The sequence below is a fragment of the Mixophyes fleayi genome, chromosome 5, assembly GCF_038048845.1.
Source record: "Mixophyes fleayi isolate aMixFle1 chromosome 5, aMixFle1.hap1, whole genome shotgun sequence".
Taxonomy (NCBI): domain Eukaryota; kingdom Metazoa; phylum Chordata; class Amphibia; order Anura; family Limnodynastidae; genus Mixophyes; species Mixophyes fleayi.
Window position 1 is genome coordinate 89,481,296 of NC_134406.1, and position 19,418 is coordinate 89,500,713.

A 19,418-nucleotide genomic window follows, 5' to 3' on the forward strand; every position below is an offset into this window, starting at 1 on the left:
CCGCTTGTTTTTGATGACGCCATCACGGATGCATGGCTCAAATTCAAGGAGTAATGGTGTGTATACTGCTGTGCTGGACTCTCAGACAAATCAAAAAAGGTACAGGCATACAACCTGCATACATGTAGCTGGTGCTGAAGCTGTAGATAAAGCTGACACGTTTGTCTAATCACAGGAGGAGGATCAGGAGGATCCAGACACACTAATAAAATTTTTTGATGAGATATGCTTACCAGTGAAAAATATCATAATTGACAGGCATGCATTTAACACAGCTGGGCAGTGCCCCTCTGAAAACATCCAGTCATATGCTGCCAGATTGAAACTATTAGCAAAGAAATGTGAATATGGGGACTTATCAAGTGAGTTTATCAGGGACAGAATTGTGTGTGGGACTTATGATGATGTCACTCATATGCATCTCCTGTGGGAGAAGACACAGACACTGTACACTGCTATACACTATGCATGTTACATGAGCAGTCCTGCAAAAGTGCAATCAAGTTGAAAAAAAAGAGTCTGATATATGTGACCTCCGACAACATGAGCAGCAACAAACATGCTGTGTGAATTGCGGCAGTTGAAATTCCTATGAACTTCACAAATGTCCTGCTTTCAATAAACACTGCAGTGCCTATGGTAAACAAAATCACTTTGCTCGCTGGTGCAGGTCCAAGCCCAAAGCTGATGACAGATAACACTACAGTGCACGTTTCAGCAGTCGCCACATCGATCATGTTGATGCTATTGATCTCCTCAAGGTTATGATCACTTCAAGCCCAGTGCTCCAGTTCTTTGATGTACATGATCCTGTGGTCATCTCTGCTGATGCTTCCCAGCATGGTCTTGGTGCTGTCTGTTTGCAGTGCAACAAACCCATCAGTTTTGCATCCAGAGCCCTTACAGGCACTGAGTCACGATACGTTCAGATTGAAAAGGAACTGCTTGCTCTTGTCTTTGCCTGTCAAAAGTTCCATGAGTTCATCTATGGACATCCAGTGGTGGTTGAAACAGATCACCAACCACTGATCACTATTCTCCGCAAACTTATGCACACTGCTTCGGCACGTATCCAGTGGTTCATGCTCAAGCACAAAAGGTACCATCTCGATGTGGTTGTATAAGTGTGGAATGGACCTCCGAGTATCTGATGCTTTATCACGTGCTCACCTTCGAGACTCAGGTGTCCCTGATGATGACGATGACATGGATGTTATGGAGTTTGATGTCTTCTCCTCCCGGCGCATGAAAGAGCTGCGTGATGTTACACTCAGGGATGACCTTTGCCAACGATTGTCGCATGTCGTCCTGCATAGTTGCCCGTCTTCCTCCAGTAATTGCCTTGTGACCTCAAGTCATTCTTTGTTTTCCGGGACGAGTTAACTATCTCAGAGGACATCCCCTTGTGTGGTCAGCGGTTTGTAATCCCATATGCTCTCCAAGGATTTTATGCCTAGCAGGCTCATCAAGGGAACCCCAGGCGGGAGGCCACTTTGCGACGGGCTAAGGATGCATTGTATTGGCCCTCTATGGCTACTGACATTGAGCGGATAGTCTTTGCTTGTGCCCCCTGCAATGCTCTATGGCCCCATCATGCCAAAGAACCGCTCACTCTCCATGAGTTACCTGACCTGTCATGACTAAACCTCTCACCAGTTGAAACCGCTGTCCCCGGGGCAGACCATCCTTGCCATTCAGGAAGTGCTGGCTGACAGGAAATACCTGGCAGCCATCTTCAGTTCTCAGAATATACCACACAGTAAATACACGTTCTCACAGTTCTCCAACCTCTGCTTCTCATTTGAACTCAGTCCTACAGTGAGGCTGAAGGAAAGGAGGTTGTGGTCGAAGTTCAGTTGGGCTAAAAACTAGAGATGGAGCAAAGTCAAAGGAGTGTCCATCACAGTGTGTAGGGGATGAAGCATGCTGGGAGAGACCAAAGGAGGAAGTAAATGAAAGACATTTTCTGTCAGCAGAGACAGTGACGTTATCAATGGAAATGTTAAAATCACCTAGTACGAGAATATGCAGGTCAAAGGATGGGAAGTAAGTAAGCTAAACAGCGTTATCAAGGAATTGGGAAACTTTACCTAGGGCAATTAATGATAGTAACATGAAGTTGGAGAAGAGAATAGATGGATAGCGTGAACATCAAATGAAGAGATGGAGGGTTACAGTGGTATAAATCAGCATTGCATATTGTGCTTCTTTCACACACTTCTTCTTTTGCCGCTTTAAATTAACATTAATGTACGGTGCACTGACATCAAAGTGAAGTGCCGACAGCTGCCTCATTGGAATGACTGCCTGTCTGCATGCGCTGCCATTGAAAAGCTCGATCTTTGGTTTTCAGGTGTCTCTTTATATTGGATTCATTTTTTCTGCAATCGGAATTTTGGTGTAGGTCTGAAACGTGTCGGGGTTCTCGTTCCTGTTGGGTGCTGACTAGCAAGGAGAGATGTAGTGAATGCAATTAAATAGTGACAGTGTTTGCATTTGAGCTTACACTTACCTTGAAGGGGTTAACTGGGGTTTCAGGCCCGACCAATGAATGTCTCATGGGATGGTTTTGGGTTCTTTATAGGTCTTCTCATTTCCTCGTTGCCTCATTCTGCTTTGCAAGATCCTGAGGAGTTGTAACAGTAATTAGGCTCAGTATCAGTCACTTCACCTTATATCTTAACTCTTATTTGGTTCACCTATACTCTTACATTTCTCTCTCCCCTTCTTTTCTTATAGTGTCCATCCTTCCCCTTCCATTACTGCTCTTTTATCTTATTCTCCAGTTTCCCCCATTTTCTTCTCTCTGTTCAGCTTTATACACCCTAGGCATCTTTTCAGCAGATTTAAGCATTTAGTCCAGTTCTTTAGAGGCCCCTTACTGCCCCTCTTTGTTGCCCTTTCCCCCATCAGTAACCCCCCTCCTTTCCCAGCTCCCTGTCTTTCAGTTTCCCCCTATACATTTCTGCCTGCGATGCCCCTCTCATCCCAACCCTTCCCAAGACACTAGGGGGTGTATTTGCTGGACTGAGGGTTTGTGGGGCTGGAGGTGTTGCCGGGGGAGATTCTAGCTGTCATTTTGTAGAATGCACTATATAGATGCTGGATGGAGTCTAATTGGTTTCTGTGTGTGGCACTTCCACTTTTTCGGACCCGTGGTTTAGTAAATATACCCCTAGGGTAGGGACCATAAGTCAGGGGCCCTGAAACGTACCATTTGAGTAATGGGCCTCAGTAGCCATCGCTTTACTTGGAGGCCCGATCATGTGTCTGGTGGATCCTACACAGCTATACAGCCTTCAGTTAATAAGGGTGATACACATTAGATTTCCCCCCTTGGCTACTTACAAGAGGAACAACCTTCTCGCCATCTAGCGATGGTTTGGTTTAGCTCACTAAAACTCAACACCCATTCGGTTAGCAGTAGGCTTTTGGGGCCATTACAGTTAAAGTTGGGGAAGTCCGATAGAAACATGGTTGCTCATATGACACACATGGATTAGCACAGCTTGCTCACTAGGTGCAGGCTACTCTGCAGCACACAGATTATATGTAACACTGGTAGGTTTCTGACACACCATGGTTTTAAGGAACCTGGGGCTACAGGGTGGGGTACGATTTAACTATTCTGACTATGCCGACATGGAGAAGCCCTACAAAAAAAATCCAAAGTGCTGCAAAACCGAATGGAAACTAAACAGACTTACCTTCAAGACAACGCTGGAGATCTTTGATTGGATAAGTATGATGACAACAAGTGATTCCGATTGCAGAAGTGTTCGGCAGTGCAGGCTGACGTCATTGCGACGTCTGTCAATCCGAAATTTGAAGCGGCAATGTCAGGTTAAGTGTTAAACCTTAGGGGTCCCGACATTGCCGCTTTAAATTTCTAAATTTCTAGGGGCAAGACCTCCATATTCCCCTGTGTTTTAGTGCATTTAAACAGTTCACAACTCACGAGGTATCAATTTCACACACTATTCAAAGGAACTTAAAAATGTCTGGGTGTAGACTCTTACTAATATGGCACCTACTCCTTTTGGATTGGGGTGGGTATGTCCGCTGCCTTGGCTGGCTCATTTGTAGCAGCCATCAAAACACGTATTAGGTGTTAATCTACAGCATACACTATAACATTAAGCCTATTGTTAAATGCTTGCTTTTCCTTCCTTTCCTCACCTGGTTACCCAAGGCTCCTCCGCTCAACGCTTTACTCGAGGGCATGAATGTATTTTTCCTGTTTTTTTATTTGGGTTTTTACCTTGGTTTGGCTTTTAGATAAGATACTTAAGTATGTAAAAGGTCTTGTGAAGGAGAAGAAGAGCATACACAGTGAACTATTTATAGGGGAAGGAGAAATAGGATGCTGGAGAGAGAAACGGGTTTGGAGAGAATTGTGGTGAAACTGAGTAGGAGAAAGAGAAAAGGTAAATTGAGTAGGTACATGGTAGAGTGATGTGAGGGATTTGGATGAAAGTGGATGTTACTTTATTACCACCAGCTTGGGCTTAACAGAGTAGACAATCACAGCATCTTTGACGTATGGTCCAGGATGCTGACAGTTGGTCTCTATTGGTCCAGCAGACTAACAGAGATGGCAACAGCAATTATAGATGAGCTCCGTTAGCAGCTCTAAGTGCAGATGGCAACAGCAATAGAAGCTGAAGTAAGTGGGACCAGAAGCCAAATAGATATTACAGCTGTGGGTCCAGCAGATGAATAGAAATGGTAGTTACTAAACAGTCTTGTTTTAGGTGTGATATCGACACTTAGTGCTACTCTGTCATTTACCATTATCCACAAATTTCTGATGCTTTATATTTGTGAGAATAAGCAAAGGTGGAAGGCAGGGAACAGAGCAGAGCATATGTGCAGCCAACTCTAACTGCTGTCCACATGCAACTTTGGATTTAAAGCTTGGAACAGACCAAGGGGTGTATTTACTAAACTGCGTGTTTGAAAAAAAATCAGTTTCTAGTTATCATTTATTTAGTACATTCTACAAAATGACAGCTAGAATCTGATTGGTTGCTATAGGCAACATCTCCACTTTTTTAAACCCGCAGTTTAGTAAATATACCCCCAAATGTCTGATAATGTGTTATGTGTGAGTGCAAGTTAAATTGTGCCAAAGTATTATAACACACCATATAATATAATAGTTTGGGTGCAATTTAGAAATTGCTGTTATATATCAGGGTCTCATTGGCATATTAAATATAATAATGAAGAAAACATAGGTTCCTGACAAGTATGGGGAAATATAGCCCACTCCAAGGATATAAGCTGATTTTGTAATAATGTGATAGAAACACTTCCAATAGGTGTGTCCCAATCTTGGGGAGGTTTAAAACGTATACAGATGGGATCTGTTATACAGTATGCTTTGAACATGTATTGGGGGGTTTCCAGATAATGGGTTCCAGGGGGACAGATATTGTGGAGTTCCTTTGCAAAAGTGGTAACCAGCACAAGCCTATTACAGACACAGCATGGTGTACCCCTCTCATAATATGAAACCAACCCCAGCCTGGTCAGCATGGAGCAGAATTCTTAAAGGGAATCTGGCCCGCAACAAATGTACAGTTTTCTCCTCAGGGTAAACCAGCCTCATGCTGATTAACATTTGGGCTCATCCTAGTACCTCTTTGACAGTGGATGCTAGGGTTACAGTTTAAATTGATGTAACACCCCTTAGTAACTGTTAGGGTGTATATATCAATCTGTGTGCGCGGTCTGCAAATTAATTCAGTACCTTGTATTCCAGATTGTGAAGTGCCTCCACCTTGGTCTGATTACCAAAGGGTCTTCTTTGGTTAGTGTCCTGGATGTAGCAATACCAGAGGGAGACCAAGGAACCCTCCGACCCCCTTCACTGGACCAAAGGCACACAAATGAATATCACACATGAATCATCTTTAGAAGCCACACTGGCACATTTATTAATGTGGTATAAGCTTCTAATGGGATTTTCCAATATTTTAAATCAGAAATATAAATTGCAATTTAAACAAACAATTGTATATAATCCATAAATAGTACTATATAATACCTATACTACCATACATATATATTCTCTCTTCTCTATTATTCTACTACTAAGAGGTACCTCTCTTTAAACTACAAGTATCTGGCAAATGTAACTAATATCAAACAATTAACATGAAATAAGTTCAGCAACATAAATAGACATATGTTTACACTTTGGATTTCACTATCTGTCCCTTAGACATGACTATATAGTCACTTCAATATCGTAGGCTCCTCACACCACAGGTTTGGGAATTTCTCTTATATGTGACTGAGAGGATAGTGAGGTAGTCTGCACAGTTTCTCATACATGTAATTCAGTCTCTCCCCCTTAACTAACTGTCTCTGCACTAATCCCTTGTTTATATTATCTCAGTCCAGCAAAAGGGTTCATTTACATTACAATCTTCAGGCCTTCCCACCTAGTCCCTATCTGACTACTGGTATAATACAGAGTCCTGATAAATCAATAAACAGATAATAAGATGCTACTTATCCATATAATGGACCAGCCTTTTAGTCCAAGATGGCTTTTTCCAGTCTGGACTCCAGTTGTTTCTCTTTTAAAAAGATATTTTCCTTCTTCTCACTGTGTCTCTCTCTATATCTCTCTGGGGTATTTTCTTTATTCCAGACTTTTACTTTAAACAACTGACAGGGTGTACTCCCCTCACCAACAGCTCCTATTTACCAATACCGCTCCTCTGTATACAGGGCATAGGCAAACCGAGAGGGGGTTTCCTAGTGCCTGGAAACCCCCCTCCAAGGCTGAAGCACTGTATAATTGAGGTGGCTGGACCCTGCTCCCGCTTCACACAGCTCTGCTTGAAAATGGAGAGCTGTGTGCACCTAACAGTAGTGCATGCAGCATTGCCCATGTATATTATGGGGATAGGAAGAGTTGGAGAGCAGCCAAGCACTGTCTAATATTATAGCCACGCCCCCATGCATGCTGGTCACACCCACTGGTGGCGTGGTGTGGAAACCCCCCTCTACAAATCCTGCGTTTGCCCCTGCAGGGGTCTAATAGATACTGTTCCCTCCTCTTCTCAGACTTCTGGTACTCTCACAGAGTCTCTGTCCTGCCTCTGTGCTCCCTCTGTTTTGCTCCCAAGCAATAGTACAGGGCAGCACTCACTGCTCAGTCAGCATTTTTTCTTGCTCTCTTCCAAACTCCTTCTCCTCTTTTAACTGCTGCACTCCAACTGCCAGTTATAAAGTCCTTCCTCTCACACCTTAGCCCCTCCCACTTTCGCAAGCTCTTACTGAATCTTACGGCAGCAGCTCAGTGCAACCCGGGGATTGTAGTTCCTGGTTGATTGCAGTTCCCTAATGCGCATGTGCAGACGTCCGTGTCTGTTAGTGCTACATTGAGAAAATCAATAATCATGCTAGTGGAACTACTAGTCCCAGCAACCCTTTTTAATCATTAACTACTTAGGCAAGTCTCTCTCTCTCTCTCCCTCCCCCTCCCCCTCTCCCTCCCATTCAGCAGAGACTGATGTGAGTGAGTTCTCTGTACATTGCTGCATAAATAGCTAATGATGATGATGAATGTAAACAGGATGATAGCAGCACCTAAGAAGTAGCCTACTGCTAGTTTTTGACTAGATGCAGTAAAGGGAGAAGATGAAGGTAGATGCTCCCATATTGCGAATCCTGGACATAAAAGCTTCATTAATTACTAAACAAAGTAGCAATACAGTACAGTACAGTTTATAAATAGAGAATAAAGGATTTTACACACTATATAACAGCATTTCACCTGCAGTGAAGCTAGCTGCGTTCACCACACAGTGTGTGCTTCAGGTGCATCCTGCACTGCAGTGAGTATGGAATATACACATTTACGATAGAGACCAAAGATTTTCATAATAACAGGTATTCTAGCTGTGTTCACCATGTGGTCGACATAGCTGACTGGATTCCAGGTAAAATACTATTGTTTTACAGTGACCTTGTATGTGTGTGTAATTCCATAAAAACTATAAATTACATCCAACATACAGTAACACTCCAAAACAATTAAAATTTTAATTAAATATACCAAAGTAGTATAATCTTCTTCAACCTTCAAGGTAAGCTTACAAATTTCTGTTCAAAATAAATATTAATGTGACTAAACAAAACATACATTTATTGAGATAACATAAAAAACCATAGTCCCATATTGGCTTCTGATGGACAATAACTCTGCATCAAAGCAACAACTGAGAGACTATTTACACTGCAGTATGGCAGAAGGGCCTGCAGTTGGTCTAGATTTGGGAATTCAGGGGTGCATGATATATATTGTATATATGTATATTTTTCTTATTTAATTTTTTCATAATCAATTATGTACATACCATAGTTATTAAAAACATTTGATCAGAGCCTCAGTATGGGTAAAGTTATTTCTATGTATTTGTTTTGTACAAATGGGATGCAAAGGGAGTTGGAATCATGAAGGTAAGGTCATGTGTTAGGGATATATGGGGTTGACACAAAAAAAGTGGACTTGAAGACACCCTTTGTGAGATCCAAATATACTGGATTGGCTGCAGATGCCCCTCCATTTTACCTGTTTTACCAATGGCCCATCCTGATGATCACAGTGGTGCATCCAACAAACCAGCAGAAGGCCTAAATGATGGATGGACCGATCACTCAGGAAATAATCATTTTAATTTGCATAAAGCTACGGCCCATAGTACAGGCCATCAGGACCAGTTCTTTTAAAATAATTCCTAATGTCTCATCAGATTGTTGTGATACACAAAAATACATACTTATAAATCAGGTGAATTATAATTCAAATTGAAAACTTATTATTAGTCAAATTGTTCTTACCCCACATGTGTTCTAGGTTCCATGCAAGGCAGTTCAAATCTAATCAGTTTTCCAATCAGCATTTTGATGTATACTGGAAGAGAGAACATAGGCTGCTATATAATACTAGCATGATTATGCACATGAGCACATTATGTAAATGCTGAAATGAGGTTTCCTTGCTGGGAAAGTTTAACACTTTACTCAAATAATTTTGCATCATCACTTCTATTTCAGTCATATAACATCCACTTGTCTAGGCACTCATCTCATGTTATGAGCATGTAAATATGGAAATGTGCCTTGTACTCTTTGTATTCATTCTTCTAAACTGTTTTGAAATTGTCTATGAAGAAGCATTAAACAAGTGATTTTGACATTTTCATTATCTCACTGTTATGAAGGGTTCTTCCTAATTAGCAAAATTGCTGAGTCCTTGAATTCTAGCAAAACCACAAGCTAATTAGTTAAGTTTTCCCATTAAAAAAAAATCTAATTATTCTCCTATTATTCTCCTTGAAAAATATCCACATACTAGTACAAAATTAATGTATATCATATTGTATATAACTTAAAGTTACTGCTTGGAATATGAGGTGGGAATATATACTACTGTCTAATAAAATGTTAATGGTCATTAAAATAATTTAAACAGACAGGTAATTTCCCTCCATTCAGTAACAAAATACTGTTATGTGATGAGCTGACAGCTCTGAGTAGGATGACCATGTCACTGATTTACATCATAGAAAGCTTTTGTGATGTCACTCAGCTTGGGTATAAAAGTTAGTGTTGGGCATTGACCACTCAGTTATCAGTTGCCTATGAGTGCACTGTATATAGTCACTGTTTATCTCTGTGTCAGCTAAATCCCACATCCCATAGTTTAAGGTAAGCTTACTTTATATTATATTTTATAAAATATCTTAAAGCATATTTGACATTGGTAAAGATGCAAATATTGTTCATTTTTACCTGTTGCTAGATTTTATCATGTGTTCATTAGAATTGTGTTGTAATTATTGTATATTCACAATACATACACGTGCGTAATTGTTTTGTTTTAATGATAATGCTATTTATAGCCAGGGCGCGTTAAGACACATGTTTATGTCCATCCCCAGTAACATAGAAAAAACAGACATCTGTGTCCTAATAGCGGTTTGTATTGAGTTTTCTAATCGGTGTAGTACGAGGAAAAAATATATATTTCATTGGTATAAATGGGGTTTATACCCATGTCCTACAATCCCATAAAATCATAAAATCCAATAAAATCACTCACACATACACACACATATATATCTCACAGAAACTTCCATATATATCACACAAATTTTACAACACTATAAAGCTCATATACCAGTTATATAAAACAAACTCCATAATGTACACAATATAATCTCCATATTACATTACAGCAGCCATTACACACTATCTACATCCTGCAGATATAAACCACAGTCCTCACACTATCACTATATGTATATAACAATAACAGTGCATATCATTACATAACATTACATGGGATTACATAGTGTAATCCCAGTATACAGCATAACCCGTACACAGACAATGGTCTTAATCCTTTGCTTCCATTTAGTACACACAGTCCTATATCACTACATATAACTTCATTCATATAACTTATGATCACAAAGACAATTCACACTCACAATTTATCATGCATAAACTATACATATTCCATTGAACACGGCACTGTACACCATCAAACTTCACTGCTTATAGTTTCACATAACTCTGTGTCCCTCACTGGAACTTGCAGGGAAGTTATCGGGGTCTAGCATGCTCTTCTTCATTGTGGTGCAGGGATCTCCTTCCCCTGTGTTTCCACCAATGCTGTAAAAAGATGACGAGTGGCATGTTGGCTTTCTTAGGCATGCACAGTAGCGAACACGCCCGTTCTATTTATAAAATATGCTCCTATCCTATTGGACCCTGTCTCCTCAACCCCTTCTGCTTCTGCACTATATAAGGCACCTCTGACTTCAAGATGATGCCAGAAGATTTAGCCAATAGTCCTGTTCAGTTGGCTCTGGCTCCTCCAGTGCATTCCTGAATATCCTGCTCCAGTGTTTTTTGCATTCTATCCACCAGTGTGCTCCTAGTTATTTTCCATCCATTTCAGTGTATTCTTAGTTATTCAGTCTATGCCAGTGTGTTCCTGGTTATTCCATCCATACCAGTGTGTTCCTAGTTGTACCATATGTTCCAGTATGTTCCTGGTTGTTCAATTAATGCTAGTGTGTTGCCGGTGATTCTGGCCATCTTCCTGTCATATTTGTTACCTGTATGGAAGGCTTTGACCTGAGGAGGCATAATAGCTAAGCCCATACCTCCTTGTGGGGGGTTCTCTGGAGAATACCTACCCTTTGTTGGACTCCGCACCTCCACTATATGTAGTGTCAAATGGTTCTGACTGTTTGAATCCAGAGTTCTTTTTGTGATTCCTGACACTCTGCAATCCTTTGCGTACCTTACACTCCATTAAATCATAAAACCATTACAAAGTCCATAGTAATGGAAGAAGGGGAAGTTGAAGGGAGGTAGGGAAGGAGAGAGTAAAATACTTGCATGTCCAGCTGTGGACTCCAGAGTGTGATAGATTATTAGGAGCCTTGTGCAATTGTATTTGAAACCTAGGTCTGTGGTTGAGCTCTGTTTCAGACAGTGGTTATTAATCATGAGCTTCTTTGTCTGAGGTGCCTCACAGAATTTAATATGTAAATGCAGGATGCCTTTTCACCCTGGAGTGATTGCTAATGTTTAACAAAGCCACAATGGATGATTCCACCATGTGGTTTGAATCTAATGGCTAAATCTAAAACAAAAGCCAATGTGTCATAAAATGCAAACTCCTTATCAAAAGTTATATTGTACTTATTATAAAGATTCACAATACCTAATAATATGTATTGTTTTATATTAACGATAATGCTATTTGTAACCTGGGCTGCCTTAAGACATACGTTTGTGTTCATCAACATTTTCAATAATATAGGAAAAACATGCATCTGTATTCTAATAGTAGAGTGTATCAAGTTTTCTCATGAAAATAGTACTACACAAAAAAAAAAATTTCACTGGTAAAGATGAGAGGTGTTTCTTATATTTTAAAGGGGAGACTGGTTGAGAACTCATATAGTTTTAGAGATTTAGTTACTTTTATTGCTAGGAATTTACATCTCGACTTAAAGCTTGGTGCAAGTTCAAATTAAAAAATGTTGACTAAACTTTAGGAGATTTATAGGTTTGCATTCTGTTTTTATATATGTTTTTTACATTTTTAATTTGGCCTAAACATATTAAAATTAATATGGACAAGAAACAACTGTATGGAAAGATGATATTTGCCTCTTTAGAACAAGTGGTCACTTTGGTCAAGTTGTCTTATAATGACTCCTCAGTTCTAAGATAAAGTTCCATCTAGGCTGAGGCCCAGGTCTCATTGTGGCACCCTTTACCACTTCTTAAAGCAGCCATACCTGTCTATACTGCCAAATGACAGTTATTGAGACAAGCACTCTTAATTTCACTTAATTTGAAGGTATTTATTAAACCAATATAAATGATTTCCAGCACATCCATGATGCTCAAGTAAAAGGGAGAAACAGAGTGCAATAATATTTAATACAACTCCTCCTGTGAACACAATAAATGAGTACTCACTATTATATAGCCTTTCATTTTTATGTCATGTAAACATCCAGCTTTGCTGATACACAATATAAGGATAGCTATCTCCAGCCAGTCATTCAGCGTGCAGTTAGTTAAAAGAAAGCAAGACCTGGACAAGTATCCAACAGTTTCACTTGGAATGGCTTAATCAAACCACATACTTATACACAATCCTTGAAATTAAGTAAAATATTGTAAACTCAACTGGCAGCTAATTTCCAACCATTCAGTTCTATACTGCAGGCAGGTTGAGATATAGCAGCTCTGAGTAGGCTGATCATGTCACTGATTTACATCATGAATACCGTATTTCCCCAAGTATAAGACGCACCCATGTATAAGACGCACCTTAAATTTGGGGCCCAAAATTTGAAAAAAGATGTATTACACAAAGTTAATCCAGAGAGTTGCTGTGTTTTGTAAGCTCACCTTCCCAAGCTTATTCTCATCTTGTGTAGGCAGTGCAAAGCTCTCCCTCACTGAACACACCGAGCGGTAGGCGCCTGAGGGACCTTGTTCTTTTAGAATACTGAAACTAGGAAACAAAATAGGAGTTTGTTCACAGAGTCGATTCTGCGGGTACAAGTATCGGGGTGAGTGAACGCTCATACTTGTCTTGGACGAATTGCAGGCAGTAGAGCGGACAACGCCATGTAGGACCCCGGCCATGTAAATCCCTTCGCTTCCTGTGAGGTGGCAGTGGCGGGGCGGCGACTCCTGTCTCTTATCCTCACTCCGCGATCAGCGCTCAGGTGCCGTGATTGACACACCGCAGAGACCCGAAAAGGTGCGTGGGAGAGGAAACAGTTCGATTAAGTAGTATTTATAGATTGCATTGGGTACTCTTCGGTACCGGATCCTTGTCACCGCAGGCGGAGAGTGGTGGGATCATTGTTCCGTTATTCCACTGTGGGTGGGGGTAATAAGTGGTGGTAGTCCAACGGGGGTCTTCTTCTTCTTCATTCTGGAGGGAGGTAAATAGCGCTGGCACTGTATAAGACGCACCCACTTTTTAGACCCAAAATTTTTGGGCAAAAGGTGCGTCTTATACATGGGGAAATACGGTAGCTTTTGTGATGTCACTCAGCTTAGGTATAAAACTTTGTGTTGGGCATTGAACACTCAGCTATCAGCTGCCCATGAGCAAATGTGTACTGTATATAGTCCCTGTTAATGTCTGCTAAATTCCACGTCATTTAGTTTAAGAGAAGCTTAATTTATAAGTTTGTTTTATGAGATAAAAACAACACACAGATGCAGCTCTAACAGGCACTAAAATTAAAAAATAGTCCTAATAGACTATTTTTTAATTTTAGTGCCTGTTAGCGCTGCATCTGTGTGTTGTTTTTTTTCATAGTAACATTAGGGGGGTTGTGACCCCCTATTTTGCAGCAGCTGATTTCTTTATCATTCATTTTTTGTTTATATTTATGCTTTTGTGCGCCTAGTGGTATATATTTTTTTGTGTTTTATGAGATATCTGAAAACATTTTTAGAATTAAAAATTAACATTTGTAAAGTTGTAAATTTGTTATTTTTTCCTTGTTACTAGATTAAAATGTTGTGGTACTTATTATAAAGATTCATAATATCGGATAGTATGTGATTGTTTCATTTTAATGATAATGCAATAATGCAAAGGCTCAGTTATTAAGAAGTCTTATGTCCCACCCTTTACCCCTTTCTTAATGCAGCCCGGCTTGTCTATACTGTTATGTTATAATTATTGAGAATAAATTATGCTCAATGTCATAGGTATTTATCAAGCCAATATGAATGATTTCTATGACATTCATGGCCCTAAGAAAAGGAGAAAACAGAGTCTAATACAATTTATTACAGCTCTTCCTACATAATAAATGGGTACTCACTATTATAGAGCTTTATAGTAGCATGTCCGGTAAAGAACCAGCTTCGCTGAAACAAAATATAAATATAGCAATCTCTAGACAGTCATTAAATGTGCAGTTAGTGGAAAGAAAGCAAGATCTGGACATGCATCCAACAGTTTCACTTGGAATGGCTTAATCAAGCCACATACTTATACACAATCCTTGAAATTAAGTAAAATATTGTAAACTCAACTGGCAGCTAATTTCCAACCATTCAGTTCTATACTGCAGGCAGGTTGAGATATAGCAGCTCTGAGTAGGCTGATCATGTCACTGATTTACATCATGAATAGCTTTTGTGATGTCATTCAGTTTAAGTATAAAACTTAGTGTTGGGCATTGTACACTCAGTTATCAGCTGCCTATGAGCAAGTGTGTACTGTATCTAGTCCCTGGTTATCTCTGTCTGCTAAATTTCACATTAGATAGTGTAAGGTAAGATTAATTTATAAGTATAGTCTATAAAATATTTAATTTTTTTAGAACTAAATATGAATATTGGTAAACTTGCAAAAGTAAAAAATTTTTGTTTTTTTACTACATATTATGAAAGACATGATTAACATTGTGCATATTTTAAAGATTCATAATATTTGGTAATATGTAATTGTTTTGTTTTAATGATATTGCTATTTGTTCCCAGGGCTTCATTAAGATATAAGTTGTGTTCATTCCCATTACAATAACAATGGGATAACATGCATCTGTATCATAATAATAGAGTGTATCAAGTTTTCTCATGAGAGTAGTACAAGTAAAAAAATATGTTTCAAAGAAAAAATGAGAGCGTTTCTTATATTACTAAGTTGATGAGGCTGGTTGAGATATCTAGTAGGGCTCATAATTTTAGAGATTTATTTAAAGTTATTATTAGCGTGTTATAACTAGGCTTAAAGCTTGGGTAAGTTCAAATTTAAAACTGTACGCTAAATGTAGGAAGATTTATGGGTTTGCATTCTGTTTTTATTTTAGTTTTTTCACATTTTTAATTTTTGCCTAGAATATTTTAGGGTCAACTTGGTCAAGTAATAACTGTATGGAAAGATGTGATTTGCCACTTTGATGGAAAGGGTCCAACTTTCAAGTGTAATATACTGAGCATGTGAAGTAAAACAAAATGTAATTTTGAGTTCCATGCAAGTCCCACTTACGGACCCTTTGCCTATTTTGAAAAGGCCACATCTCTAATTACCCTGTTAGCAGGGCTATCTTTTTTGGGTATTTGACCCCTGATACCATGATCCAAGCTGATGATGATCAGCTTGGATCTTTCCAGTGTTAATTAAGGATGAAAATTAAATCCTGGCATGAACCCTCCTCCTCTTCCCAGAGTGAAATGAGCAGCAGTGCTCATAGCCCTCACAAGTTATAGCTAATGCAGGGGGATAAACAGTGTTGTGTCGCTTTGCAAAAGACACAACCAGGCTATGATAGGGAGTGCTATTCCCACTATAACAAGGAAGCCTGCAGTGTGGGGTTCCCCCTGTTATAGTGAGTCTCATCCTGTTGAGCATGAGGCTATATATCTAGTGACCAGCCCTTTATGGCTACAACATCTTGTTTTTATTTCTCAGAATACTGAGAAATACAACTACAGTAAGTAGTGAGTGAGCCATGTTTGGTAAATACGATCATATGAAAGGCCACGTAGATTCTCACTTATGCCTGATCTCAGATTTTGACAACCCCAACCGGATGACTGTAATGGACTGAGTGGTAGGATTCCTTGTGCTAACCTAGATTGGTGCTGGCCGACCAGGGGTGCAGAGTCTAACGGATTCCCCAGTATTCACCAAAAGCCACTGCAAGGCTGGGATGGACTTAGCTGTGGGAGAACCTGCAGGTCACGGTCCCCTGACCTGCCTCTAGGTGTAACACATGATACTGGACACAGTAGGAGAGGGAGGAGGCAATTGACAGCAATCAGAGAAACTAGGTCTGAATTGGTACATGAATGGTTAATAAAGTAATAGGTACTGGTGGCACATGAAGTATCAGAACAAAGCCAGGATCTGGTACACAGGCAAAAGTAGTAGAATCAGGAGGCAGACAGAGCCAGGGTGTGGTACACAGGCAGTCAGTGCAGTTACAGAGTCAGGAGGCAAATGGATAGTCAGAACGGAGCTGCAGTATAATACACAGGAGAGCAGTGCAGTAGCAGAAGCAGGAAGGAGATAAGATGTCAGAATGGAGCCAGGGTCTGGTACACGAACAGTCAATGTTGTACAAAGTCAGGAGGCAGATGGATAGTCAGAAAGGAGCTGGAGTCTAATACACAGGAGGGTAATGAACAGAATAGCAACTGTGGGAAGCAAGAGTACAAGAACCAAAAAAGGATCGTGAGTCAGACAAGCTGAGACACTTGTTGCTCTGACACTGCTACCTTTTTTAACAAAGGAACAACATACCAGGTAGCTGGGGACACAATTATCAAGGGTGATTTAACAGGATGTGGTAAGATAGCCTTTGAAGAAACAGGTTGCGATGCCAAGTGGTTGGTGGACATAAATAGTTGGATGGGAATTGACTCAGACCTCATCACCCAGAAAAGGAGCATTTTTATTGAGTTTTACAATACTTTTATGAAAGGGTACAGAAAAAGGAAAAGGAAGGAAGGTAAGCATTATATTGGGGAAAGGAAGGTGGAGTACATAAAGGGGATGGAACACAACGTTAGGTCATAAAAAAGCAAAAATTTAGCATACACACATAATCACAGCACTGTAATGGTTTAGTATGGTCCTAAAAATACACCATTCTTGTTGTATGCTCATTTACCCAACATCTGAACAAAACTTTGGAGCACTCTTGGCTTGCTAATGTCTAGGAACTCAGGGGGGCATCATCAATACTTAGTTGTGGGGTTCTCATCTGAGCTCCCTTTCCCTCGGTCATATACATATGCCAAGTATGCCATTTCACTAGAGGGGAGTTAGCTACCAGTAGAGTGTGGCATACCTAGGATTTCCATTTCAAAATTGTAGTTTATTTTTTAGATAATCTTTGGCAGAGTTGGAGGGAGAGGTTGTTTCCATGCTTGAGCAATTGCCGCCCTGGTTGCTATGAGCACCTGGCCCAACACATATCTGTCCCATTGTGGGATTAAGGGTGTACAGTGGTGCAAAAGGGCCAACTCTGGTGAAGAAAGGACCGGGTGCTCTAAGATAACCCCTAGCAAATTAAATACCTCATTCCACAAGGGCCATAGTATTGGGCATGACCAGAAAATATGAAAGATATCTCCTCTCTCTGAACAATTACGCCAACATGTCGGGGTTTACAGAGGGCCAAATCTTATGAAGTTTTTCCGGAGTGACATACATTCTATTCAGTAACTTCACCAGCATTTCGGAATGATTTAGACACTTTAAAGGTATTCCTAAAGATACACTCCCAGTCCCCTTCCATCAGCTCTAAGTGAAGGTCTACTTCCCATTAGAGTTGTACTTTAGATTTGGGTGGATCAGTTTGGGTTGTCAGGATATTATACCATGAGGTTATGCTAGCTCTGTTGTTCCCCTTCATCAGTTTAGTGTAGTATAATGCTGGAGGGGGTCCTATGGACAGATCTTTGAGTGATGGCATAGTTAACGAATGTCTGACCTGCAAATATTTATAGAAGTCTCCTCTGTGTAACTGATAGTGATCGCAGAGTTGAGCAAAAGAGGAAAGCATACCAGATTCGAATAGGTGACCTAATGTCAGAATTCCTCTAGCTACTCAACCTGTGAGGTTTAAGTTTGGACTTTGTCAGGCAACTGCCCGCAAAGAAACATTTGCTGTGGGACGCGTAAATCCCTCGATATTACTACAAAGCTGATCCTATACCATCAAGGCATCTCTAGCAAGAACAGGCAGGATGAGGTTTGGGGTCTCCAATCCATAGGAACCCATAGGAGATCCACTAGTGGGAAGTCAGAATTACATGCTGTCTCTAAATCAACCCATCGCTTCCTTCCCCTTGGAAGAGACCAATCTCGCAACTGGGGTAGCAGGCAAAATTCATGGTATCTCCATAAGTCTGGGAGGGCCAGTCCCCCCTGCAGTTTACCTCGAGTCATACTTTTCATTGCTATGCGTGGGGGCTTAGACCTCCACACATACGAGTTCATAATGGATGTTAGTTTGTTCATCAGCCGCGCAGGGAGGCAGAAAGGGAGCATGCGAAACAAGTACATCAGCTTCGGGAGGAGCGTCATTTTGAACGTGGAGATTCTGCCTAAACTGGTGACCTCATAGCACATGCATGAGATTGTGAATGCAGAAAGATGATGCTGGAGTAGGGAGAAATTTTTGTCTACTACTGTGTATAAATGTGGAGTTATCTGAATTCATAGGACAATTCCGTAGTTTTCCATGTATAATTAAATTTGTCTTGCAAATCCTGTATTTTCTCTGGGGCAATATTAATTGAAAGTGCCTCTGTTTTGGAAGTATTGAGTTTGTAAATAGAGGCTCTACTGAATTGAGACAGGATGCTATGGATCGCTGGCAGCAAGGTCTCCAGGTTTGTAACAAATAGCATGACATCGTCAGCGAACAAACATAATTTGTGTGTTAAGTACACCTCTCACGTCTTGCTCCAACCTCACCCGCTTGGCCAATGGTTCTATTGCCAAGCGATATATGAGGGAGAACAAAGAGCACCCCTGCGGGTGCCCTTGAAGACTGAATACCAGAGCGGAAGGGTTAGTGTACAGTGCCATTATGGCCCTCAGGATGTCCTCTGCAACCCCAAACCAAGCTCAAGGACCTTTATTCAGTATGGCCAGTGGAGTCTGCCGAACACTTTTTCCGTGTCTATATAATGAGAGCAGAAGCATAGCGTCTTTGGTTTTATGAACCTGCTCTATAAGATGGAATATACATCTCGAATCATCAGGAGCCTGTCTGACCATGACAAACTCCACTTGGTCCGGATGTATCAGCTTGGGGATACTGACCGAAACCCTGTTAGCAATAAGCTTTGCAAATAATTTAACTTCT

At 40.4% G+C, this 19,418-nt stretch overlaps 1 long non-coding RNA gene across 1 annotated transcript in view; it reads left to right on the top strand.

Annotated features, from left to right (window-relative positions):
- Positions 1 to 1,504: 1,504 nt before the first annotated feature.
- Positions 1,505 to 19,418, top strand: part of LOC142157698 (uncharacterized) — a 51,933-nt gene continuing 34,019 nt past the window's right edge. Inside the window, exon 1 of the long non-coding RNA XR_012692575.1 lies at positions 1,505 to 2,046. This is a non-coding gene — a long non-coding RNA (uncharacterized LOC142157698). The remainder of the gene's footprint in view (positions 2,047 to 19,418) is intronic.